Source organism: Myxine glutinosa, chromosome 7 (genome assembly GCF_964187855.1).
Source record: "Myxine glutinosa chromosome 7, kmMyxGlut1.1, whole genome shotgun sequence".
NCBI classification, from domain to species: Eukaryota; Metazoa; Chordata; class Myxini; order Myxiniformes; family Myxinidae; genus Myxine; species Myxine glutinosa.
In genome coordinates, this window is record NC_136267.1 from 65,491,782 (window position 1) to 65,517,926 (window position 26,145).

Sequence of the window (26,145 nt, forward strand, 5' to 3'; positions counted from 1 at the left end):
CATTTACACTCACGATCAAGGCCTCCAGAGTGATCGCGCCTCTTCTTCCTCCTTCAACTTCGTCTCACTTCTTTCACTCAAAATGCACGAAATTCTGCCGCATGAAATTATGTAGAGGCCTCGTCGGGGGGATATAAGGTAGATAAGGAAGGCGTTGTAACAGAAGAATCAAAATAAACGTAGAAGCACAAAAGGAAATTGGAGCTATTCTGGACCCACAGCCAAACCGACAAACCATTGCAATACACCCCGAACGTCTAGCGCCGCCACAAACTACACCATGGAATTGCAGCTGGCGCGGTTTTTTTAAACCATTGATATTAAAATAAAACGTAGCCTAAAACCACCGGGATTTTATGCTGATTCCGAATCTGTGTCTAAAACTTTTCTCCGATGTGTAGTTCTTGAGTTTTAAGCGGACATCTAGACAGAAACACATATATACACACACACACACACACACACACACACACACACACACACACACACACACACACACACACACACACACACACAGACACCCCTCCTTTATATATAGAGATATATATATATATATACAGACTTGGCATTTAATATGGAATACATTTTTGTTCTTGACTTGGGTTTACTTTCTTAACTCAGTATATCAATCTGGTGAGTTTATTTTACACTTTGGTGATTTATTTGTTGAAAGAACCATGTCACTGATTGTCTGTCGCAGCAAGAAGTCAATAACAGGATAATATCACAGGTGGCGTGACAAAATGCACGGACAGGTGCATTTGACGATTGGCTTCACAGTCGGGTATACAAGGGTTGTTGCGTTCTTTATTAATGGAAAACAACTGCTGCACGTCTCCAAAAGTTATTGCCGCTTCCTCTGGAGATGGTCCGTCAACTCGAGAATGCTGTTTGTCATGGAGTGGTGGCTTTATGAAATTACGGCATGAAAGAGCGTGCTATTGCTCGGCAGTATGGCATCACTCAAGGTCAGGTGTCAAAGATCCTGAAACGAAATGCTCAGAGGGGTGTCCCTACTCCAATACCGAGGCCAGGACGTCCCCGCAGAATCACAAGGAGGGATGATCGCCAGCTGCACCGGTTAGTCCGCAATGGCCGTACCAAGTCAGTTAATCAGCTTAGGGCTGAGTGGCAGCAACTGACAAATGTACCTGTATCCAGAAGGCTAGTCAACCAACGACTGGTTCAAGCAGGCTATCATGCCAGGCGTCCCCTGAGAAAGCCACGCCTGACCAGACCACACTGCCAGCGCCGATTGCAGTGGGCCAGAGAGCACCGTCAATGGCAGCCAGGACACTGGAATCACGTGATCTTCAGTGACGAGTCTAGATTTCTGGTCTATCGTCAAGATGGCCGTGTCCCAGTGCGCAGACAAGTGCATGAAGCCTACAACAAAGATTGTATAGTGCCAAGAGTCCAAGCTGGAGGTGGTGGGGTGACCATTTGGGCTGCTTTTCATGCAGGGGGCAAAACTGACCTGGTTGTTCTGAATGGAAACCTGAACCAGTTCAAGTACAGGGCCATTCTGGAAGAAACATTGCCTCCATTTGCTCGTGCAGCCTTTCGAGGAAACTTTGTCTTCCAAGATGACAATGCACGGCCTCATCGTGCTCGCATGATCCAACACTTTCTTGCTGACCGTGGTGTAGAGCATACGGAGTGGCCTGCCATGTCCCCGGATATGAATCCGATAGAGAACTTGTGGGCAGAATTAACGCGTCAAATCGACCACTTGGACCAGCAGCCGACCTCTGTGCGTGAATTTCAGCAGGCTATTGTCACTGCATGGCAAGCGATTCCTGTCCAAACCTTGGCAAATCTCGTGAACAGCATGCCTCAACGTGTACGTACTCTCCTGAATACTCGTGGGGGTTACTCGAAGTAGTGAACTGTAATTTTACTGTCCGTAATCCCAGTCGTAATTTAACTTTTGTTTTTGTTAAAAATTTTTTTGGCTAATGTGCAAAATAAAGAGATACTTCTGGAAAACGTACAGAAGTTTAACACAGTACTGTCCATGAATTGAGTTCGATATCAGTTTACATCACTTTCAAGGATCAATTTATTTGTTTCGAAATGTCAAATGTGGTTTTTGTTTCTTTTAAAGGTCACGTTAACAAAATCTAGAATAATTTCAACATAATTCCAATGAACTTTTGGTTCGAAGACATCTTGAAAAGTAAGTTCACCCACACAAAAAGAAATTCCATATTAAATGCCAAGTCTGTATATATACAGTATATACAGTCATTGCCAAAAATATTGGCACCTTTGCACTTTTTTCAAATAAAGCACCATTTCTTCCAGAAAATTGTTTAAATTAAGAAATCTTTTAGTATCCACATATGTAATTCTTTGGTTTGCAATAGAACAAAACCCAAAAAACTGAAATAATTACTAAATCTTAGATTATTCACACAGAAATTCTAAAATGGCCCAGACAATATCATTGGCATCTTGTTGTTAGAAGTTTTTAGAAATAATTCGATTTCAAGCAGGTGATTCTCCTTTTGGAATTGAACTCAACTCTGGTGAGTTGCAGGTGCCTGCAATATAAAAATCACTCATTCAACCAGTTTGAAGAGAGAAAAGGAGTCACTCTGCTGTTTGGTGTCACTGTGTGTCCCGCAATGAGCATGGAGAAAAGATAGAAAACCAGAGAATTGTCAGAGGAGCTCAGACACAAGATCGTAGCCAAGCATCGACCATCTCAAGGCTACACGACCATCTCCAGAGACCTTGATGTTCCTGTGTCCACCGTATGCAATGTTATCAGGAAGTTTAAGGCCCATGGCACTGTAGCCAACTTTGCTGGACGTGGCCATAAGAGAAAACTTGATTGATGATTGCAGCGAAGGATTGTTCAAATGGTGGAGAAAGCACCTCAATCAACTGCCAAACAGATTCAGGCTGACCTTTAGACCCAAGATACGACAGTTGAAACTCGTACCACCCGTCCCCAACTCGATGAAAGGGGGTTCTATGGTAGGAGACCCAGGAGGACCCCACTGCTGAGAGGGAGACATAAGAAAGCCCAACTCGAGTTTGCCAAAACATACCTGAACAAGCTAAAATCCTTCTGGGAGAATGTCCTGTGGATAGATGAGACTAAATTAGAGCTTTTTGATGAAGCACATCATCTCTGTTTACAGAAAACAAAATGAAGCCTTCAAATAAAAGAACACCTTCACTACAGTCAAACATGGAGGAGGTTCAGTGATGTTTTGGGGTTTCTGTGCTGCCTCTGGCACTGGGTGCCTTGAATGTGTGCATGGCATCATGAAATCAGGAGATTACTAAGGCATTTTGGAGCGCAATGTTCAACCCAATGTGAGAAAGCTGGGTCTCCGTCGAAGGTCATGGGTCTTGCAGCATGACAATGACCCCAAACACACTTCAAAAAGCACCCAGGAATGGTTCAAGACAAACCGCTGGACTGTTCTGAAGTGGCCAGCAATGAGTCCAGATCGAAATCCCATTGAACACCTGTGGGGAGATCTGAAAACAGCAATTGGGAGAAGGTGCCCTTCAAATCTGGGAGAACTGGAGCAGTTTGCACAAGAAGAGTGGGCCAAACTGACAGCAGAGAGGTTTAGGAAGCTCGTTCTTGGCTCCAGGAAGCGATTGACTGTAGTTATTTTGTCCAAAGGCTGTGCTACCAAATATTTAGTCTGGGGTGCCAATAATCTTGTCAATGCCATTTATGTTTATTTTCTGATTTAAAAGGATATATTAATTTCTGAATCAAAAATATAGGTTCTGTGATATTAACAGTGAAATAAAGAATTGTGGAGACCAAATACTTTTGTCAATTCAACTTATATTTCGAGAAAATTGTGAGATATTTGAAAAAAGTGCAAGGGTGCCAATATTTATGGCCACCACTGTAATATACAGTACATATTACCTCATCTGTATTGTTTACCCTTCTCTTCCTTCTCCTTACTTCTCTTCTCATTTTCCTTTTCTCAATTTTAATTTTATCATTTGAGCGGCACCCCAACCCCGTCCTTTCCTCCTCCGAACAGGCCTGGTGGTTGAGTATTTAAAGCCTTTTTACATTGTTTCTACACAATGGATTTGATTCCCATTACTGCTCAGTGGAAATTTCCACACTCTCTGAGAATGATGACCTGTCCAGGATTCATTCTGGCCTGAAAGCATTCATGCTTTGTTGTTTGCCAAAGTGTTGTCTGCATAGTCGGCTCATTAGCATCAACCCCACTGCATATAAAATAAATAGACGGCCCCTGCAGAAATCAAGGCTTGAAGAACTGAACTACAGAGAGCAGAACATTTACAAGCAAACAACAGCACAGAGGTAAACCCGCAAATACGACACTTGTGAATAGACAAGGTCAGATCCAGTAGATAACAAAGATATCGAGGGTGGGTGTTGTGAATAGCATGACGTGGCAACAGGCCACAGAATGAAAGGACCAAATGGAAGAACATGCGTGGATGGAAACGGGAAGGCGATTTCCCTGCACTCTTTTCCCCTGGAGGTTTTGCACTGGAGGTAAGTAGAAAATTGGAATTTGGAGGTGGAATAAGAAATGTGTGACTGGATGATTATAAAAACCTGGTGAGTGAAGAGTAGGCCCTGCGCTCTATGCTTCACTTCAGAGGGGAAAACTTCAGAGGTCCCACTAAGTTTGACTTTGAAGCAAGACAGAGCTGAAAGTAGAATTGGACAAAGGTGCTCGAATGGCTGATTCGTCAAGAATACGTTAAGATTCGTTAGCATTTTTTTTTTGTGGAAAACTTGTGGAAATAATGATGTCTGATCAGTTTTACAAGGCTTTCATAAGTTATTAAACCCAATGACCACCGATCATAGAAAAAGCATTATCTATTGCTTTTGTTTTGTGGTTTCACTTATCAGCTGGTGTTGGTTTTCTTTGCCTAGAAGCCACAACAACTTTATTCTGGACTCTCCTCAGTTGGGTAAAGGACTGGTTTCATTTTGTTTTTGCTTACTTTTATTTCATCAAGTACTGAGACATGAGGTGTGAAACAACTCACAGCAAGACTAAGTCACAATGCAGAGCAGGTTTGGAACAAAGATGAGCAAATACATGGTCTGGTTATGAAAAAAGGTCTTAATCGTGAACCTAGGAGTGCTGTGTTCAGAGGAAAATTACACAAGTATATAAAAAGGATGAGTGGGGATACAATATGATTTGTTGGCCAGTAAAGCAGCTGGAAGGACATGGAATGGAGCCATTCTATGTATATATACACATATATACAATTTATATGTATACAGTGCCCATAGAAAGTCTACACCTCCTTTTCAAATTTTCACCTTTTGCTGCCTTATAGGCTCGAAGTAAAATGCATTAAATCCGACTTTTCCCACCTTTATTTACACATCGTAACCCACAACATCCAAGTGAAAAACCAATTCTATTTTGGATAGTTAATAAAAAATACAAAACTAGAATATCTTCATTGGATAAGTGTCCACCCCTCCCCCTTATACCTCTTATAATGAATGAATGAATGATCGTTTTAAGGCCATTTTCCCCACTAGAGCGGGGGTTAGCCTTGCGGGCCCCATGACAATCATGGTTCCCTGTTTGAGGCAATGTTTTTATGGCCGGATGCCCTTCCTGACACCAACCCTTGGTTGCCTCTTACGATGCGCAGGGATACGGTGTACCTATTCTAAACCGGGGTGCACACCGGGTATACCTCTTATAATAGTAATTGTAAATTATCTCAGGTGTAACCAATCACCTTCCAAATCACACATCAAGTTAATTTGCCTCCACCTGTATTAACTTGTAGTGATTCTGATTATTTCAGAATAAAATCAGCTGTTCCTGTAGGTTTCCTCTGCTGAATAGTGCATTTCATAGCAAAGACTCAACCATGAGCACCAAGGAGCTTTCAAAAGACCTCCAGGATAAAGTTGTGGAAAGGCTCAGATCAGAGGATGGGTATAAAAAATATTTCAAAGGCCTTGAATATCCCTTGGAGTCAAGACAATCAATAAGAAGTGGAAGACATATTGTACCACCATGTCCCTGCCTCGATCAGGTTGTCCCTCCAAGCTGGATGACCAAGCAAGGAGGAGACTGATCAGAGAGGCCACCAAGAGGTCAATGACAACTTTGAAAGAGCTACAGGCCTTTATGGTAAAGACTGGTCACTATGTGCATGTGACAACAATATCCCAATCACTCCACAAGTGTGGCCTGTACGGTAGGGTGGCAAGAAGGAAGCCATTACTCAAAAACCCACCTTGAGTTCCCTTTGAGAAATGCAAAACATCACTCCGGAGATTCTGAAGCCATGTTACAAAAAGGTTTTGTGGTCTGACGAAACCAAGGTGGAAATTTTTGGCCTAAATGCTAAACATTATGTTTGGTGCAAACCCAACACAGCACATCACCCAAAGAACACCATCCCTACTGTGAAGCATGGTGTTGGCAGCATCATGTTATGGGGATGTTTCTCATCAGCAGGGACTGGGGCACTAGTCAGGATAGAAGGGAAAATGGATGGAGATTGCTGTCCATCAACGCTCCCCATGCAACTTTACTGAGCTTGAACAGTTTTGTACAGAAGAATGGGCAAATATTTCCCAATCAAGGAGTGCAAAGTTTGGATGTCTTTCTTTTATTTGTCTTTTCTTTTTATTATTCATTTTAGTTCTGCCAGTTTTATATACAGTATATGCATATACAGTGCATTCAGAAAGTATTCACAATCCTTGACTTTTTCACATTTTGTGTGTAACAGCCTGGATTAAAAATGGATTACATTGAGATTTTTTTTGTCACTGATCTACACATAATACCCTACAATGTCAAAGTGGAATTCTTTTATAGAATTTGATTTACCATTTAATTGAAAATGAAATGCAGAAGTATCTAATTTTCATAGGTATTTATCCCCTTGAGTTAATACTTCGGAGAAGCACCTTTGGCAGCAATTACAGCTTTGAGTGCAATCTTGGCTATGTCTGTATAAGCTTTGCACATCTGGATTTGGGGAGTTTCTCCCATTCTTCCTTGCAAATTTGCTCAAGCTCTGTCAAGTTGGAATGGGAGCGTTGGTAAACAGCAACCTTCAAGTCTTTCCACAGATTTTCAATGGGATTCAAGTCTGGGCTTTGGCTGGACCAATCAAGGGCTTTCATGTTCTTGTTCTGAAGCCATTACAGTTGTTTTTTACTGTATATTATGGGGTCATGCATATGGGGTCTGTATATTAGTATACCATTGTTATGGTATACTTGGGGTCATTGTCCTGTTGGAACATAAATCTTCACCACAGTCTAAGGTATGTTGTACTCTGAAGCAGGTTCTCCTCAAGGGTATGCCTGTATTTGCCTCCATTTTTTTTTTTTTTTTAAATACAGAATCGAGGCTAGTGAAAGAGCTAACATTTATTTCACAAACAAATCAAACAGACAAACAAAATATATAAAAAGAGTGAGCGGAAGACAAGATGGGGAGAGAAGGGGAAGCACACAAACACAACATTTGAGAGTAGGGAGATGTGTGGGAGATCCATTCATTGTTCCCTCCATCTTTACAAGTATCCCAGTCCCTGCCACTGAAAAGCATCCCCATAGAATGGTGCTACCACCACCATGCTTTATGGTAGGGATGTTGTTAGATGGATGATGAGCTGTGCTAGGGTTTCTGGCAGACGCAGTGCTTTGCATTCAGGCCAAAGAGTTCAATTTTTGTGTTATGAGACCACAGAATCTCTTGGCTCATGCTCTCACAGTCTTTTACGTGCCTTCTTGCAAACTCCGTGCATGGTGTCATGTGCCTTTTTCTCAGGTTTTCTCAGGTGGCTTCCGTCTGGCTACTCTCCCATAAAGCCTAGATTTGTTAAGGGCTGCAGAGACTGTCCTTCCAGCATGTTCTCTCATCTCAGCCAAGGAACTCTGTAGTTCTGTCAGAGTTGTCATTAGTTTCTTCATCACCTCCTTGACCAAGGTACGTCTTGCCAAGTTGCCTAGTTTGGTCGGACGACCAGCTTTCGGAAGAGTCTGGGTCGTTCCATATTCTTTCCATTTCCTAATGATAGAGCTCACTTTGCTCTTGGGAAGTTTCAACACTCTGGAAATTGTTTTGTACCATTCCCCAGATCTATGCCTCCTCACAATTATATATTGGTGTTCTAATGACAGTTCCTTGGACTTCATGGTAGATTTTCTGCTCTGACGTGCACTGTCTACTGTGGGACCTCATACAGAAAGACGTTTTCTTTCGAAATTTTGTCCAATCAATTGAATTGGCCACAGGTGGACTCCGATCAAGTTGTAGAGACATATCAATTTTGATCAAAGGAAAATGGATGCACCTGAGCTCAATTTGGAGTGTCATAGCAAAGGGGTTGAATACTTATTGACTGAAGACATTTAAACATTTCATTTCTAATTATGTTGTAAAAAAAATTTGAAAAACAAAATTCCACTTTGGCATGGGGATATTATGTGTAGATCAGTTGGGAAAAAAAATCTCAATTTAATTCATTTTTTTTACATTAGTGTTGTTTGTGACAACACTTTCATCTGGTTTGTGGCACACATCAAAGCAGCTTTGGGGTGATTACATTTTTTTTTAAAATCAAATCGAGGCTCATTGAGTAGTTAAACAGAGGACAGACCAACAAGGGACAGAAGGGATTAACAAGTTCTCATAGTCGTGCCCAATGCTCTATACAGTGAGTTGGTTATGCTGAAACAGTTTCTTGGCTATATTAACAAACAAACACAAAAAATGCAGATTAACACATGACAGTACAAAAAGGGGAGTGGCAAGGAGAAAAGAGGATGATGAGTTCAGCGAGAGTATAAGTTATCGGGAGGGAATGGGTTTAGAGAATCCCTGCGTGAGGTTGCAATGGGCAGCACTCTTAAAAGGTTGGATGGAAGAGTCAGAGGAAATAAACACAAGAAATTGGTTTCACAGGAAAGAGAGAAGTGGAACGCAGGAATGAAGGTGAGCATTAAGCTTAGACTGAGGGGGGAAAGGAGGAGGGGGGAGGAGGGGCGGGGGGGGGTAAGAACATATATATATATATTTATATATATATATATGCTTGCATGGGGGGGGGGGGTAGGGGCCGGTGGTGAAAATGTATTTTGTGCCCGTAACGAGTAATACTCCCCCTCTCCCCTCTGGCACGGACCAGTAAATATTTCAAGTAGTCTACCCACACTCCGTGGGGCTACATGGATGGAATGATTATGTGTCGATGCTTGGGTTCCCAGCAAGTATGCCAAATTGGTTGGAGATCTACCAATCTGTTATTGATTATACAAGGTTCATCATTCGTGCAGACATAATAAATATAAGCGTTATATATTTGAAGAAGTGAATTGTACAAACAGCAAAATAAATCTAGTAAATCAAGAATGATTGATCAGAATAAGCTCTTTATTTTGCAGTTTACAGCTATCATCATAATTTTAAATGTAAATAGGTCAAAAGTTATTGAATATACTCTTGGTTACCTTTCAATGGGTTGCTAGACAACCAAGTTGAAAAGAAACGGTGATCGTCATATTCTCGGAGCTTTTCCCACAAATCCAACAGGGGCAATTTGAGGTCTCATCATTTAAATTTAGCATCTTTCGTATGTATTTGATGCGTTGATTGAATTTAGATTAGTAATAACTGTGTATGAGGTTCTCGCGATTCTCTGGCTGGTATTGGTTGGGTCGGGATTCAAACACGGGCTAGACATCTTACAGGAGAGTGTTGGTACCTCGGAGGTCATACGATCAGCCGAGGTCATACATGAACGCACTGTCAATAATAATGAAACTGCGATTCCATGTTGTATGTATTAATATACGTTAAAAATGTATAATAAACGTAGAATCCAAACACAAAAAGATCACGACCGATGTCCCTGGACAGTGTAAAATAAAATCAGGCGTACAATAATTACCTTTAAAAGAGTGAAAAAAATGAATTTTGGAGCCATTTTTACCTTGCGTTTCGCAGAGCCTCTTATTTAATTATTTAGTTTTTTCCGCTTTTTCCAAATTTTGTTTCGATTTCACTCCAGATTTCGACATAATTATTTAGGCCATGAATTCTGATCGTGAAATATGAAATCACATTTCGAATATCAGCTTTTAATAAGCCCATACGATACATTATTCAATCGTTCCAGGAGCCAATCACATTGCACCTAGCCTCACACCAGCCAATCAGCGTAACCGTGAACGGACAAACGGACAGCCACCTCTGCTTGGCATGCATGGAGATATATATATATATATATATATATATATATACTGTATATATATACTACTCAAAAGAAGTTAAGGGTCAAAAATATTTGTGCATATAAATATAAGCTAACGAGCTAAAATGGTGACGACTAATGACAAAATAATTATTTGATGGCTCAAGAACAGAAAACACAAAACAAAAACTTTTGATGAGACACTAGTTTATTACCCTGATTTAAAAAAGTCATGCACCCCCCAAAATGATGTTCACACAAGTCGCAGAAGCTTCAGTAACTGGTGTAGCCACCGTTAGCATTCACACATTCTTGACAACTTTGGCGCATGCTGTTCATCAGGCGTTGGAAATAACGTTGAGGGATCGCTTGCCATTCTGCGACTAATCGCTGAGCCAGTTGCCGGAGGTTGACGGCAGGGACGTGATGTGATCGAACTCGCCGCCCTCGTTCATCCCACGCATGCTCAATGAGTGACGAGTCGGGTGAATATGCAGGCCAATCCATGTGCTGAACGTTCTGCTGCTGCAGGAAGTCGGTCACCACCCTGGCACGATGAGGTCTTGCGTTGTCGTCCTGGATCCAAGCTCCTGGTCCAATCCGCTGCAGAAGTGGAATTACCAGAGGTTGAACAATCTCGTTGAGATAACGCTGACCAGTCAAATTTCCGTTGATGACGTACAGAGGGGTTCTGTGGTTCATGGATATCACCGCCCACACGGCCACACCATCACACTTCCTCCTCCAAATGGTAGACGTTGAGCAACGTTGAGATCAGCAAATCTCTCTCCTTGACGACGATAAACACGAGCCCGGCCATCATTGAACTGGAGCGAGAAGCGTGACTCATCTGTGAACATTGTCTCTGCCCACTGACCACGGTTCCACCGGATATGACGTCTGCACCAATCTCGGCGAGCCCTTCTCTTCTGTGACGGGTCAAGCAGCGGTGGTCGGACTGCAGGACACCGGCATCGCAAACCTCGGTCTCGTAGACGATTCCTAATGGTCTGGTCGGACACGTTGGTGCCTCTGGCAGCTCTGAGTTGATCCCGAAGATGCCGTGCGGTCACACAGCGTTGTCGCAACGCCGTTATCAGGAAGCGGTCTTCTCGTGCTGTTGTTGATCGGGGTCTTCCAGAACGGGGGCGATTCTGAACAGCATTAGTTGTCCTGAACCTCTGCCAGAGTCTGCCGATAACGCCTTGGCTTACATTTAGCCGTCGAGCCACAGTTCTCTGAGTTTGTCCATCTTGTAGCCAGCCAATGGCCCTTCCCCTGTCTTGGATGCTGAGTTGTCGAACCATCTTCAAATTTCAAGTGATGATGAATGAAAAATGCTCAGCCATTTTATCGCTAAAATTGGCATGCATGGAATGACACTCATGCTAAACACGTGCAAATGGTGCATGAGGTGTCACAATGGGTCTTTCGAGGCAGTTTGTCAGTTTAGTCTGACTAAGTTCGTGCTTCAAATCCATGAAAAGGAAATCTGGGTTAACTTTAAAAGTTTCTAAAGACAAGTGCAATGATTGCATGTCCCATAATAACGTGATGTCGATAGTCCAAATGACAACCCAAAGGGGGATATTCTAACCCTATCTGGCTTAAAAAGACATACTTACAAAAATGATCAAAAAATTTCCTTTGACCCTTAAATTATTTGGAGTAATATATATATATATCTGTGCAGTGTCTGTGTTGTGTTGTCCTGTGTTGTGTTGTGTTGTCTTGTCACTGAACTACTTTCTCAAACTTTTGTGAAATCGTACCAAACTTCTGGTATGCACATATCTCTCCCGTCGGTATGTCCTAAGGGTATTTATTTTGAAAAAAAATATCCAATTTTTATTTTATTTTATTTTAATTTTTTGGAATTTTTTCGGGAATTTTTTTTCTTTCAACTTCAATTGTTTATAAAATGTGATATCACGTATATTACAAAATACATTTGTGCAAAATAATTGTTTGAATTATGATTGGTTTAAACCATGACAAAACGGCAACTCGTGTGCAGTCATTTATCTATATATCTACACATCTGGGCAGTGTCTGTGTTGTCACTTAACGACTCCCTCAAACTTTTGTTTCCGTTGTTGTGAAGTGTTTTTAATAATGTGGTGGTGGTTTTGAATCACGTGGTGGTGAGGTATTTTGAATTATGTGGTGGTGAGGTGTTTTTAAATCACATGGTGGTGAGGTGTTTTGAATGACGTGGTGGTGAGGTGTTTTGAATTACGTGGTGGTGAGATATTTATAATTACGTGGTGGTGAGGTATTTATAATTACGTGGTGGTGAGGTTTTTAATTATGTGGTGGTGAGGTTTTTAATTATGTGGTGGTGAGGTGTGAATTCCGTGGTGATGAGGTGTTTTGAATTACTTTGTGGTGAGGTGTTTTTAAATGACGTGGTGGTGAGGTGTTTTTAATTTCGTGGCTGTGAGGTGTTTTTATTACGTGTTTTATGGCTATGAGGTGTTTTTAATTTCATGGTGGTGAGGTGTTTTGAATTACTTTGTGGTGAGGTGTTTTTAAATGACGTGGTGGTGAGGTGTTTTTAATTTCGTGGCTGTGAGGTGTTTTTATTACGTGTTTTATGGCTGTGAGGTGTTTTCAATTTTGTGGTGGTGAGGTGTTTTTAAAAATTTCGTGGTGGTGAGGTGTTTTTTTACATGTTTTATGGCTGTGAGGTGTTTTCAATTTCGTGGTGGTGAGGTGTTTTTAATTTCGTGGTGGTGAGGTGTTTTTATTACGTGTTTTATGGCTGTGAGGAGTTTTAAATTAGTTGGTGGTGAGGTGGTTTGAATTACTTGGTGGTGAGGTGTAATCGTCCCAAACTTCCAGTCTGCACCTACCCCTCCCCTGGGTAAGTGCTGAGGGGTTCTTTCTTGGAAAAAAAAACATTCAACCTAAATCTTCAACCTAAATTGCCTATAAAAATGTAACATCACAAACACAACAAATACATTTGTGCAAAATAATTGTTTGTATTATGATTGGTGAAAATCATGACAACACAGCAACTCAGGTACAGTCATTAGCCTCAGCTAAAATAAGCCCGTTCCTCAGTAACGACGAGCCAAGCTAGTATATATATATATATATATGTGTATTCCATATATATATATATACAGTGAAACCTTGACTTACGAGTTTAATTCGTTCTGTGACCGAGCTCGTAACTCAATTTGCTCGTTTCTCAAATTAAATTGCCCCATTAAAATGAATTGAAATGCTATTAATCCGTTCCAGCCCCCAAAAAACCACACCAATTTTTTTTGAAATATATATATATAAATATCTCGCGCTTTATATTTCACCTGTATGCAGCATACAAGTTGGCAGGATGGCCTGGACTGGAGGTACGCACACTTGACTCTAAACTGTCCAGCCTGGGTTTGAATCCCGACCCAGCTATAACCTGTCATGTCGGTGTTTCACAGGCAGGGTGATTCATCAATGTGTGTACCGCTAAACTGGGCGCCCCGTTTGCATCCCATTAGTTGCTGGATGTTAAGGATCTCACCGTGTCTTCCACAAAGAGAAGGCGAGCTATCGCCGGCACTCTGAACAAGTTGTGGCCTGGCATGCTCTTCTCCTCTGCCGTTATATACGTCCTCCTCGGCATCTTTTCCAGAAGAGCCCTGTCTCGTCACACTTGAAGATTTGCTGGGGGATGTATCCTTCAGCTTCTATCAGTTCGGCAAAAGTTATAATAAAATCTTCAGCTGCCTTCACATCCGAGCTTGCTGCCTCACCATGCCTGACGACGGAGTGAATGCCGGTCCACTTCTTAAAATTATCAAACCATCCCCGACTGGCTTTGAATGACTCTTCCGATGCCTCGTCCGTTGATGTTCCTGCCGTCTGCTGCACCAAATCCCCGTAAATGTCTCGTACCTTCTCACAGATGATGCTCTCGGTCACGGTATCTCCTGCGAGCTGCTTCTCCGTCAACCACACAAACAACAACTTCTCCATCTCTTCATGGACAGACGTCCGGAGCTTTGAAATAATCTTAACGCCCTTGGCTGGCGTTATAGCCTTTATCGACTCCTTCTGCTTCAAAATCGTACATATCGTAGAAGTACTATGATCGTACTGCCTCACCAAGTCGATAACACGCACACCTCGCTCATGTTTTTCGACGATTACGTGTTTTATATCCAAGCTTGCTCGCTCGTAACTCAGATCTCGGCTCACATCACAAAGCAAAAAATCGACCGAGCGACGGCTCGTATCTCGGAAAACTCGTAAGTTGGTGCACTCGTAAGTCAAGGTTTCACTGTATATATATATACACAGTCACGTGAAAAGGTAAGTACACCCCATGTAAAGTTTTGACTTTTTCAACATATTTCAACATACAGCTATTTGATCTTCATTTCAACAATATTGATAGATAAAGGTGATATAATATAACAAATATCATGAAACATTTACATTTTGTAGTCCATTGTATAATTTAAATAAACATAAATGCAAATTTCGCAAGTGGAAAAAGTAAGTACACCCTTGGCGCTAACAGGTGGTTTTGCCCCCTTTGGCAGAAACAACCTCAATTCGGCGTTTCTTATAACTGTCTACCAGTCTCTGACATCGACTGGGAGAAATTTTTGCCCACTCCTCCATGCAGAATTCTTTCAGCTGTGCGATGTTTGAGGGGTTTCTTGCATGCACACCTCGTTTCAAATTCCCCCACAACATCTCAATGGGATTTAGATCCGGGCTTTGATTTTGGCATTCCAGAACCCCCCATTTCTTTCTTTTCAGCCATTCCTTGGTGGATTTACTGGTATGTTTAGGGTCATTGTCATGTTGCAAGGTCCACCCTTGGTTGAGCTTCGACTCTCCGACATATGGCCTCACATTATCCTCAAGCACTCTCTGGTACAATGAAGAATTCATAGTGGATTCTATGATGGTGAGCTGCCCCAGCCCTGATGCAGCAAAGCTGCCCCAAACCATAATATTTCCACTACCAAGCTTTACAGTTGGTATCAGATTCTTCTGGTCAAATGCTGTCTTTGGTTTTCACCAAACATGTCTTCTGGTACTGTGGCCAAATAGCTCTACCTTTGACTCATCTGTCCAGAGCACATTGTTCCAGAAGTGCTTGTCTTAGCCTGGGTGTTCATTGGCAAACTTTAGTCTTGCCCTGATATTTTTTCTGGACAGCAAAGGTTTCCTGCTGGCACACCTCCCATGTAGATCAAATTTGTGCAGCCTCTTTCTAATGGTAGACTCGTGCACTTTGACATCAACAGTGGCAAGAGCTACCTGTAGGTCCCATGATGACATTCTGGGGTTCTTAGAGACTTCTTTCATCATCTTGCGGTCTGCTCTCGGGCTGAACTTGCTGGGGCGGCCTGGCCTGAACAAGTTGGCAGTTGTTTGGAATCTTCTCCACTTGTAGATGATCTTCCGGACAGTCGAATGATTGATTTCAAATTGTTTGGAGATCTTTTTAAATCCCTTCCCAGACTCGTAGGCATCTATAATCTTCTTTCTGAAGGCCTCAGAGAGTTATTTTGATCTAGGCATGGTGACGCCGCACACTTCAACAACAAAGTAGCAAACCAAACTAAATGTCTGAGGTTTAAATAAGACAGGTTCCTCCAAGATCCTCTCTAACGATGTTCTAATCATTTGCACCTAAGCTGGTGCACCTGATTCTAATTCTATGTATTTGCAGTAGTGATTAATGTAAGGGTGTACTTACTTTTTCCACATGCGAAATTTGCATTTATGTTTATTTAAATTATACAATGGACTACAAAATGTAAATGTTTCATGATATTTGTTATATTGTATCACCTTTATCTATCAATATTGTTGAAATGAAGATCAAATAGCTGTATGTTGAAATATGTTGAAAAAGTCAAAACTTTACATGGGGTGTACTTACTTTTTCACGTGACTGTATATATGAAGAAGGCATGCCTTACTGGGTCCACAAAATGCTGTTTTGAAGCATAAATTGACCATACCATACATCACGCTGTTAAAACACTGCGGATAGCAGATCCAGTGATTTTCCTTTTCCAAAAACGAAAGTTCCATTTCATAAAATTCATTCAATTTCATGTTCTTAAATTTCATATTTCTCTCCGGGCCTTTCACCAGACTCCTCCGAGGGTGCGAGTCCTAGCTTGCTTCACCTATATACTTGGTGAAGCAAGCTTGCTTACTTCACATTGCTTCACCTTGAGTGTCTCTGTCCCTCTTTCTCCGCAGCGTCCCTGGGAGGTGTATTTCATATATAGAAATGCAGGGAGTAATAAAATGATTGTTACTTTTGATGTTTTGGTTATTCTTTTTGGCAATCCCATCTGTATTTTGACAATTTTCCATCGTAGGGCATTGCATTTGCGTTCACCTTAATATAACAAAATTGTTATATTGGGGTTTCCAGCAATATGGAGTGTTATTGCAGTGCAAATTCACATTGACTAAAGCATATTCTGAATATTGTGACCCTTGTAAGTGGGTATTTGTTATAACCAGGTTTCGTTATACAGAGATCTGACTGTGTATGTCTGTATGCATGTATTTATGTATATATGTATGTATATGTATATATGTATGTATATGTATATATGTATATTTATGTATGTTTGCATGTATATATGTATTGTCGCGTCTACCCTGAAGTGAAGCCCTCAGGGTAACAGATGACCAAACGAGATTTAACTCCAAGGCGTATACCCAATTGATGGCGGTACCTTTTGCATGGGTGGGTGGGGGGAAAGGGGGGTGGAGTGTAGCGAGGTCCTTACCTGCACGGACGGACTGCACATGTGGGGGTTATCCGATCCTCACAACAAATAAACATACAAGACAGGCAAATCAACAATACAACAATAAAAATCCAACAAATAATGGTTTAATGAAAATAAATGGTAGGATAACAAAAGGTAATGTACTGAATTCCTAAATGAGGGACCCTCCATACGGACTCGTATACAACACAAGGGGATGATAAAATTAATATATACTGTGGTGTGGTGCGTTGGCTGATAGTCTGCCTGGCGTTCTTGACCGGTCGTGGAACCACCGCGCGGGAACTGCACAACATGGCGTGCAGTCACGCCCGTAATAGCCACCGACCCGCGGAGTGACGGCCAAACTCCGTCCTCCTCCGATCGTCGCGATCCACCGGGCTCCACCACTCGCTCTACTAGCGTGCACCGCTCCACGTGCAGCTGTCACGAAGCCAGCACCAAAGAGAGAGAAAATATGCGGCCGCTTCCACCAACGCCAGAACAGAGAGAGACAGGGAAGTGCGACCGCTTGCGATCAAGCTCAGGACACAGAGAGAGTGTGACTGCTCGCGATGAAACCCAGCACAAGAGAGAATGCAAAATGCGACCTTCGTGCGAGAAACAGAGAGAGCAGGAAGTGTGACCGCTCATACCAAGAGCCCGGGCCAAGAGAGAGAGAAAATGGTAGTGCTTTTCCTTTTTACACTGAATGTCTAGAACGTTCTCTCTGACGTCACCCGTGCTCAAATCACCGAGCGCGACTTGCTCACCTCATCATTCTTTAATCAATTGTTATTCGGGGCATGGCTTCACATTCAAACTTGGCGCCCATCGAGATGATGGCTAGGTGGTGTAGTCATGTCTGGGTATCGTCAGCGGTGATGTTATTTGCAATTACGTGCCGATCGCATGGCTGGCCGAGTGTGCTTGATAAGAACGAAGGGAAAATCACAAGGGCAATTACACACTGGGAATTTGTCCATGTGCCCTAACTAATTAGCACAGCTCCACCCCTCGCATGGAGACGCATAACGCTTACACGGACATCCAGCCCTGACTTAGATACACGAGGTTTCTTCTTCGCGACATTCGGAGCACACTACTCTATACAATCCTACCTCAACTACGGTATTTCATGATCTACCCTCATACACATAACAGTATCTTTGTATATATGTATGTATGTATATGTATATGTATGTATTTATTTATTTATTTATGTGTATATATATATATATATATATATATATATATATATATATATATATATATATATTGTTACGGTTTTTAGAACCTTCACTTTGTAAATAATAACTCTTGTAAATATCCCCCTTTGTAAAGGTTGCACCCTAGTTAGGCCATGAACAACACGTAGGACACCGTAGAAACCTCTCTAGTTATTTCATTAGTCTATGTTTCAGTTAAGGATCTGTTCCCAATAGTTGAATCTGCATTGTATTAATTAAATAAGAGTAGGCCCCAAAGTTCCTTTCAACAGCGGTGCAATGGTTTTATATCCCGCAAGCCGCCATAAGCCACGAGGCCGAGTTGGAGAAGAAGGGGGAGGAGCGCCAGGAACGAAGGCGTGGCCCATCAAGGGCGGAGCCGGTGAGCCCTCGCGACCAACCAGGGCCGAGGTGAGCTCACCGGTGGGCGTATCCTAAAAGCAGACGGCTTAATACGCGAGCGGCCAATATATGCGGCCGCGTGGGACTACTTCAAGAGATGAGAGATGAGAGATTCGGCAGATGAGTGAGGGAGCCCGAAGAATCAGAGTGGGAGAAGCGAGGAGTCCTGTGTGGTTGTTGCACGAACTGGTTGGGAGCGCGCTCCGTGGAAGATCCAGCTATTACGTACGCCGAAGCGTTTCCTCCCCGCTATAAGTAAAGTCCGCTCGTGGCCAACGATACGCGGAGCTGCCTGCCGAGGTTTTCGCCACAGAGCCGGAGCGTGGATTGGGGCCGAAGCCTGGACGGCTTCCCATCGGACGAACGCTACCTGGACCCTTCGCCTCCTACCATCCCTGCCATCCCATGTAAATGTGTTTGTTCTGTCCTGGGCGTGTTAAATAAGACTGTATAAGGCTGCCCTGTGTTACTGCTTCTTCCTCTTCAACTGTACATTACCTTTCGTTTCCTCGTCTAGTACTGTATAATAAATTCTGTGTTCTTCCTTTCACTTTGGTTTCTTCTCCATTCGATCGCCTTAGTCTGTTTCCTTCAATTGAATATACGTGGCACGATTTGGCCAACGCTCAGGATCGGGTTAGTGTTTGCTAACCGCTCGGCAAACTCCATCTTGTCCGGGTCCGAGCAGGGAATTATATCCCTGCTTTGCGGAGGGATTGGCAAAGGTATCTGGGAACCCATTGACCAATCACCCTGGCCAATCTCACCCCGCAAAGGAGCGTGTAATTTCCAGGAACGGAGGATCGGCCAGTGTAAAAGACAAGGGGATTAACCCCCCCTTGGTAAGGGGAGTGCTGACCCCTGGATCCGCAACAATTGGTGTCCGGGAGTGGGATTGAAACCGAACCAAATTTTAATACATCTAGAAAAATTTGGTCAAAATTTCGAGCGGCCGAAATTTTATTATAATATCCAAATTGAATCGTGCCATCGATAATCAAGGCGATTGGATGCCGGTAGGGGAGAATGAGGAGGTAGAATCGACCCAGCACCCCAGGGAAGAGGTGGGAGTAATGGAAGAGGAGGTCGAAGAGGGTGTAGCAGTGGGGGTTGCAGGCGCACAAAATGGCGGCACCTCACACGTGGCATCGGCGAGGGCCAAACCCGTTGTGCAAGTGAGTCCAGACGGCGAGCAAGAATTCATAAGACAAATGGCGCAAATTATGGCAGAAATGAAAGAAATGATGGGCGCCCAACAGAATGGATTGAAAAAGCTAAATGACAAATTGGACGCCTGGAGAGCAGAGTCAGAAAAGAACATAGAAAAAAATGAGGGAAGAAGTAAGGTGTAACGTGGAAAAAATTGGGGAGAACTTTGGGAGCAAGCTGGGCGAAAGGGTCGCGGGGGTACGCAACGAGGTAACGTGGCTTGAGAAGCGCGGGTTGAGCGAGGCAGAGCAGAGCGCGGTTAAAATGACTGGTATAGAAATCGCGACTCGGGGTGTGAAAAACCCGACGGCCGCCGAATTGGACAAGGCAAATTCATATGCACCAGCGGTTGTCGGAGGAAAAGAATTCATTATAATGCAAAGAGAAATAGTGGAAATTGGGATTAAGCAGACGCCGGACTTAGAAGAGCACTCGCGGGGTGAAGAAATGGAATATGCCCAAAGTCTGAATTCGCATCCTGATGCCGTGCTTGCTAATCCTTATAAAGATTTGCAGGTGCGTGTGGAGAGGAGGATCCCAAAGGTGAGTCGGGCTGTATATGGTGCAAAAAGATTTTGCAGGAGAGTGTTTGGCGTGAAAAGAATTTTCGCGCGCTTGGGATCCCAGTGCGAGGATGAATGCACATCGGAGTGTATGTGTGATGAGAGTGACACGGAGAGTGAGTTGGTTGTGGCGAGTGTGCAGGAGTGCACACCAGAGCGTGTGATTGCGTGTGCAGAAGAGTGCACACCCATGGTTGTTACAGAGGATGTAACCGAGGAGTGGGCGTGAGGAGGTGTGTTAATGAAGTGTGCGAACGACGAGTGTGCGCCAAGGTGTGCGGTGGTCAGGTGTGTAATGAAGTCTATGAGCGGAATGAGTGTGCCTGGGTGGTGTGCACGGAGAGAGAGCACGGTGACGAAATGTGCGAGTGTATGGAGACACCTGGATGTGTGAGTATGGGAAGAGTCACGTGTGGGTGTGAGCATGCGAGGCGAGCATAGACGTTGACGGGGCAGCATCTAGCCCGACGTTTAGCCGACGCGAGCCCTCGGTCCATGACGGGCTTTGTGTGCTGCTGGAGCCGGCGGGGATCGGTGTCGCGTTGCTCCTGCTCGGAGCGCCGTGCACGATTCGGGCCCCGCCCTGCACGGTCGATTCCGAGCATTGCCAAGCAAAGCGACCGGCCCGGTTCGAGGGGAGGTAGGAGGGGTCGGAGCAGCGCCCCCTTGTGGTGGCGACGTTTTGGCCGGGCAGGGCCGGGCCATCGCTCATGGGAGCGCAAGGCGTTGCGCCGGGATGGTGCCTGGTGCCTTGGCCCAACAAAACCTCCTCCCCTGAATCCGAATGCCGGACGGACCCAACCTGCAGGAAACCAAACCACCCGAATTCATTGCTTGGCTTTGCGAAGCCGAGCTTTGATAATGTAATGACGTACCGAGAGGCTCAGAGTAGTGGACGATTGATGGTAGCAGTGATAGTGATGGTGAATGGTAGGTTTACCATTCGCCTCACATTTTGGGGCACATGAGCAGTAGTTTTATGGGGATTGGCAGTACAAACTAGCCCGGGAGGGTTAGGTTATAATGTATAGGGAAATAGCTGACCATAGGTAACGTTAGATTTAAGTAGTGACTTTTGTACAGGTAGTAGGGGACGCAGAATAGATTAGTAGGGATGATAACGACGAGGGAGTGCTTAGTATAAGGGAAGACGGGGAGCACGAGTTATAGAAGGGCAGTAGTTAGATCAGATGATGCAGTGGGTGATTGTGCATTGTATTGAGTGAATGGTCCTGGAGGAAAGGAGGGTGCAAGTGCCACCAGATGTTTGGGCACTAGGTGTGCAAGTGAAGTACAGAGGTATGGGAATGGATCATGGAATAGATGGTATGGAATGGATGGTGTGGAGTGAGTATGGTGAGTATGGTGGAATATGTGGAGCGGAGTGGTTGGTGCGAAAGGAGTGGATGGGGAAGGATGGACCCCTTCACAAATACCCTGGCAGGGTAGTTTAAAAGTAGGTAGAGGGAGTAGGTAAATTGTGGCTGGATATTGGTATCTGTGGTGCGAGTAGTAGCACAGAAGTGTTGTGTTGGGTGCATTAGTGGAGTAAATTGGCTGGGCGTGTGGCCTGTTAGTGTGTGTGATTAAATGGGCACTCCGCCGCTGTTAGTCTGTCGCCAGGTGAGGCCGCAAGTAGGCTCTGGGAGCCAGTAGTGTTCAATGGGGCCCGAGGATCCGGAGGACGGACCCGGGTAGCCCGACGCCAGAGAGGGCGATAGGGGGTGAGAGCGCCAGAGGGCCTTCACCAGGTAGGTTAGGGTAAGGAGCAGGTAAGCTCGGGAGGCAACTACAGTGGCGGAGGTGTGCTGGTGAGCGGACCTGCTAGGAGCGCCACACAACCCAGCCCGGAAATTGTGCGAGGGCACAGGGAGTAGATAAATTGCCTAAATTCTGTAGATAACATAAAATTGAGTAGATAACATAAATACATTGCCTCAAAAAGAGAACCATGACAATTACAACTACATATGGGCAGGGTGCAGCCCGAAGTGGAGATCAGTTTCTGAGGTTTGGGACATGGAATGTAGGGTCAATGACAGGGAGATCAGGAGAAGTGGTGGAAGTATTGATCAGAAGAAGAGTGGACATATGTTGTGTGCAAGAGACGAGATGGAAGGGAAGTGGTGTGAGAATGGTGAAGGGGAGGCAGGGACAGAAATACAAGTTTGTGTGGCAAGGGTGCCCGGAGGGCGTGAATGGTGTTGGTGTCCTGTTTTCTGAGGAGTTTGTAGACAGTGTGGTGAGTGTGACTAGAGTGAGTGATAGGTTGATGATGGTGAAAATGATGATTGGAAAGCTCTTGGTGAACGTGATCTCGGGATATGCTCCGCAGGTTGGTCGAAGTAATGAAGAGAAGGACAAGTTCTGGTGTGCGATAGAGAAGCTGATGGAAAACGTGAAAGATGAGGAAGTTGTTGTGGTGGGAGGCGACCTGAATGGACATGTGGGAAGGAGTATGGATGGTTTTGAGGGAGTTCATGGGGGTTACGGATATGGTGTGAGAAATGGAGAAGGTGAAAGGATTTTGGAGTTTGCTGATGGAGCTGAATTGTTGATTTGTAATACTCAGTTCCAGAAAGAGGATAATAAGCTTGTTACATACATGTCAGGTGGGTCGACGACAACCGTTGACTACCTGATGGTGCATAGGCGAGATAGGGGGCACCTCTGGGACACAAAGGTGATCCCGGGGGAGGAGGCTGTTTCACAGCACCACTTGGTTGTCTGCGACATAAGGGTGAAAGGTGCGAGGAGAGCGCGGCGGGTGAAGTACCAACCAAGAATGAAGGTGTGGAGGTTGATAGAGGTGACAGTATGGGAGGCATTAAAAGAGAGGCTGAGTAGGGTAGAGGATGATGTGGTTGAGCTTGAAAGTGGTTGGATGTCAATGAAAGCTAGTCTGTTGGGAGCCGTTGGTGAGGTATGTGGATGGACAAAAGGACCACCGAGGCACTCGGAAACATGGTAGTGGGATGATGAAGTTGGAAAGAGGATTGACGAGAAGAGGAAGAAGTTCAAGGAGTGGCAGAAGGCGAAGGGTACGGGAGCAGAAACAGCAGAGCATGAAATTTATAAGGCAGCCACGAAGGCTGCAAAGAAAGAGGTAGCAAAGGCGCAGGAGGCATGTAGGAAAATGTTCGGAGAACGCTTGGATTCGGAAGAGGGTCAGAAAGCAGTATTCAGGATTGCAAAGCACATAGCGAAAGAGAGGTGTGATGTGATGGGGGTGAGTTGCTTGAAGGATGAAGTGGGACAAATCGTTGTCGACCCAGATGGAATTAAAGGAAGATGGAAAAGATATATGGAAATGCTGTTGAATACAGAGAATGAATGGGATGGCAACATAGAGAGTAACCCAGTTTTAGGACCGGCAGAGAAGATAACTGAGAAGGAAGTTGAGGAAGCGATAAAAGCAATGAAGAGTGGAAAAGCGGGAGGGCCGACGGGGGTTGTGGGAGATATGTTGAAGGCAGCGGGAAGTTGGGGTGTGAAGAGAATGACAGAGATCTGTAATCTGGTGGTGAAAGAAGGCCGCATTCCAGTGGTTTGGGAACTGAGTACCCTCGTCCCTCTATACAAGGGGAAAGGTGACCCTCTGGAGTGTGGCTCGTACCGAGCGATAAAGTTATTGGAGCATGGAATGAAGGTAATGGAAAGGGTGTTGGAGAGGAGGATAAGGAAGAAAGTGAAGATCGACGAAATGCAGTTTGGATTTATGCCAGCAAGAGGAACGATAGATGCGCTTTTCATTGTGAGGCAGTTGCAGGAGAAGTACATGGAGAAGAGGAAGAAGTTGTTTTTTCGGTTTGTTGATCTGGAGAAAGCATTCGATAGGGTTCCACGCAAAGTATTGACATGGGCTTTGAGGAAGTTAGGAGTGGAGGAATGGTTGATCAGAGTAGTGATGGCAATGTACAAAAGAGCGCACACAGCTGTAAGGATGAAGGACGGGAACAGTGGTGAGTTTGAGGTGAAGGTGGGAGTGCATCAGGGGTCGGTACTAAGTCCACTACTATTTGTAGCTGTGATGGAGGTGCTGGCTCAGAACGTAAAGGAGGGTTTACCGTGGGAGTTGTTGTATGCAGATGATCTGGTGTTGATTGCGGAAAGTATGGATGGACTGAAGGAAAAGATGAACAAGTGGAAGGAATGTATGGAGACAAAAGGTCTGAAGGTGAATATCGGAAAGACGAAGGTGATGGCAAGTGGTAAAGCATGTGGTGAGGTGGAAAGAACTGGGAAGTGGCCGTGTGCTGTGTGCAGGAAGGGTGTCGGAGTGAACTCCATTCAATGTACAATGTGCGCTGAGTGGGTTCATCAAAAACGTAGTGGTCTGAGAGGGTCATTTACCAGTGTGGCAGCTACATTCAAATGTAAGGTGTGCACAGAGGGAGCTGCAGATGGAGGAAAAGTTGAGTTGGATCTTGGAGACGGCGTGAAGCTGGAAGGTGTGAAAACATTTTGCTACCTCGGAGACATGCTGAATGGAGAAGGTGGATCAGACTCGGCAACGGTTGCTCGAGTGAGATGTGCATGGAAGAAGTTTCGGGAACTGAGTGGCGTGCTGATGAGGAGAGTGTCGCTGAGCTGAAGGGAAAGGTGTATGCTGCATGTGTGAGAAGTGTTATGATTTATGGGAGCGAGACATGGGCAATGAACGTAGAGCAGCAACGAAGGCTGGAAAAGGTGGAAATGCGAATGGTTCGATGGATGTGCGGAGTATCGTTGAGAGAGAGGAAGACAAATGATGAATTGCGAAAGATGATGGGAATATTGCCTGTGATTGATGCTGTGAAGAGGAACAGGTTGAGATGGTTTGGTCATGTGTTGAGGAAGGATGAAAGTGACTGGTTGAGAAGAGTGATGGAAATTAATGTAGAAGGAAGTAGAGGACGGGGAAGACCGAGAAAGACTTGGCTAAAGATGGTGGAAGAAGAAATGCGGGCAAGGGGGTTAACAAGGAGAGATGCAGTATATAGGGCAAAATGGAGAAGATTGTCATGGGGACCGCAAGGCTAACCCCCGCTCTAGCAGGGAAAATGGCCTTAAAATGCATGTTGTTGTTGTGTTGTTGCACAGGGAGTAGAATCGGGGGAGTGAGACCCCAAATTGGTGAGCGCAACAGTATGTTCAATGGGAGTTCGGTTTTTAGAACCACATAGTGTAAAATGGCCAATGGTTTGGCAGGGAAAGACCCCGGGTAGTGTAAAGTGTGTTAAAGTCATCTAGAAGGTAGTTTAGGATTGAAAGGCTCTTCGCACCATCTGCATCCACTCACCGAGGTGACAGGACTCCACACCACAGTGCTTTTCTTTTGCAAATGTCTGGGATGTAAGACGCATCATGATGTGGGGGTGACATTGTGCTTGTGATTCCATCTCTTCCTCCTTAGGAGGGATTGATGAGGAATTGGGATTGATGGCAAATTTGGGTGAGAGGGATTGATGACGAATTTGGTATTAGGGGAGATATGGGGAAGACAGGACATAGAGACGAATTTGTATTTTGTGTAAATACGGGGTAGGGGCAAGGGTAGATTAGGTGACAGGGGGGGGGGAACGTACCATCGGGACGAGCTTTCTCCGCTCGTTCTCCAGCGCACCTCACCTTGCATTGCTTTGTTTTAACGTGTACTCTTACGATCTTGCCCCGCTGCATGCTTGTCCTCCTTCCCCCACTCATGTATTTGTTCATTTTGGGCCCGGGGGGAGTGCGCAGGTGCCCACAGTTGTGTGCCCGTGCCCTCGCTGC

General features: G+C 44.4%; 1 protein-coding gene across 14 annotated transcripts in view; it reads left to right on the top strand.

The window, feature by feature from the left end:
• The window catches only part of MCTP1 (multiple C2 and transmembrane domain containing 1), a 264,386-nt gene that overhangs the window by 50,835 nt on the left and 187,406 nt on the right, over positions 1-26,145 (top strand). The window contains exon 1 of one of the 14 annotated variants that reach the window (XM_068122496.2): positions 7,803-7,961. The exons of the other annotated variants lie outside the window; for them this stretch is intronic. The gene's annotated coding sequence lies outside the window, so the exon portion shown is untranslated. Of the gene's footprint in view, positions 1-7,802; positions 7,962-26,145 lie in introns of those variants that run through there. 14 annotated transcript variants of the gene reach the window in all.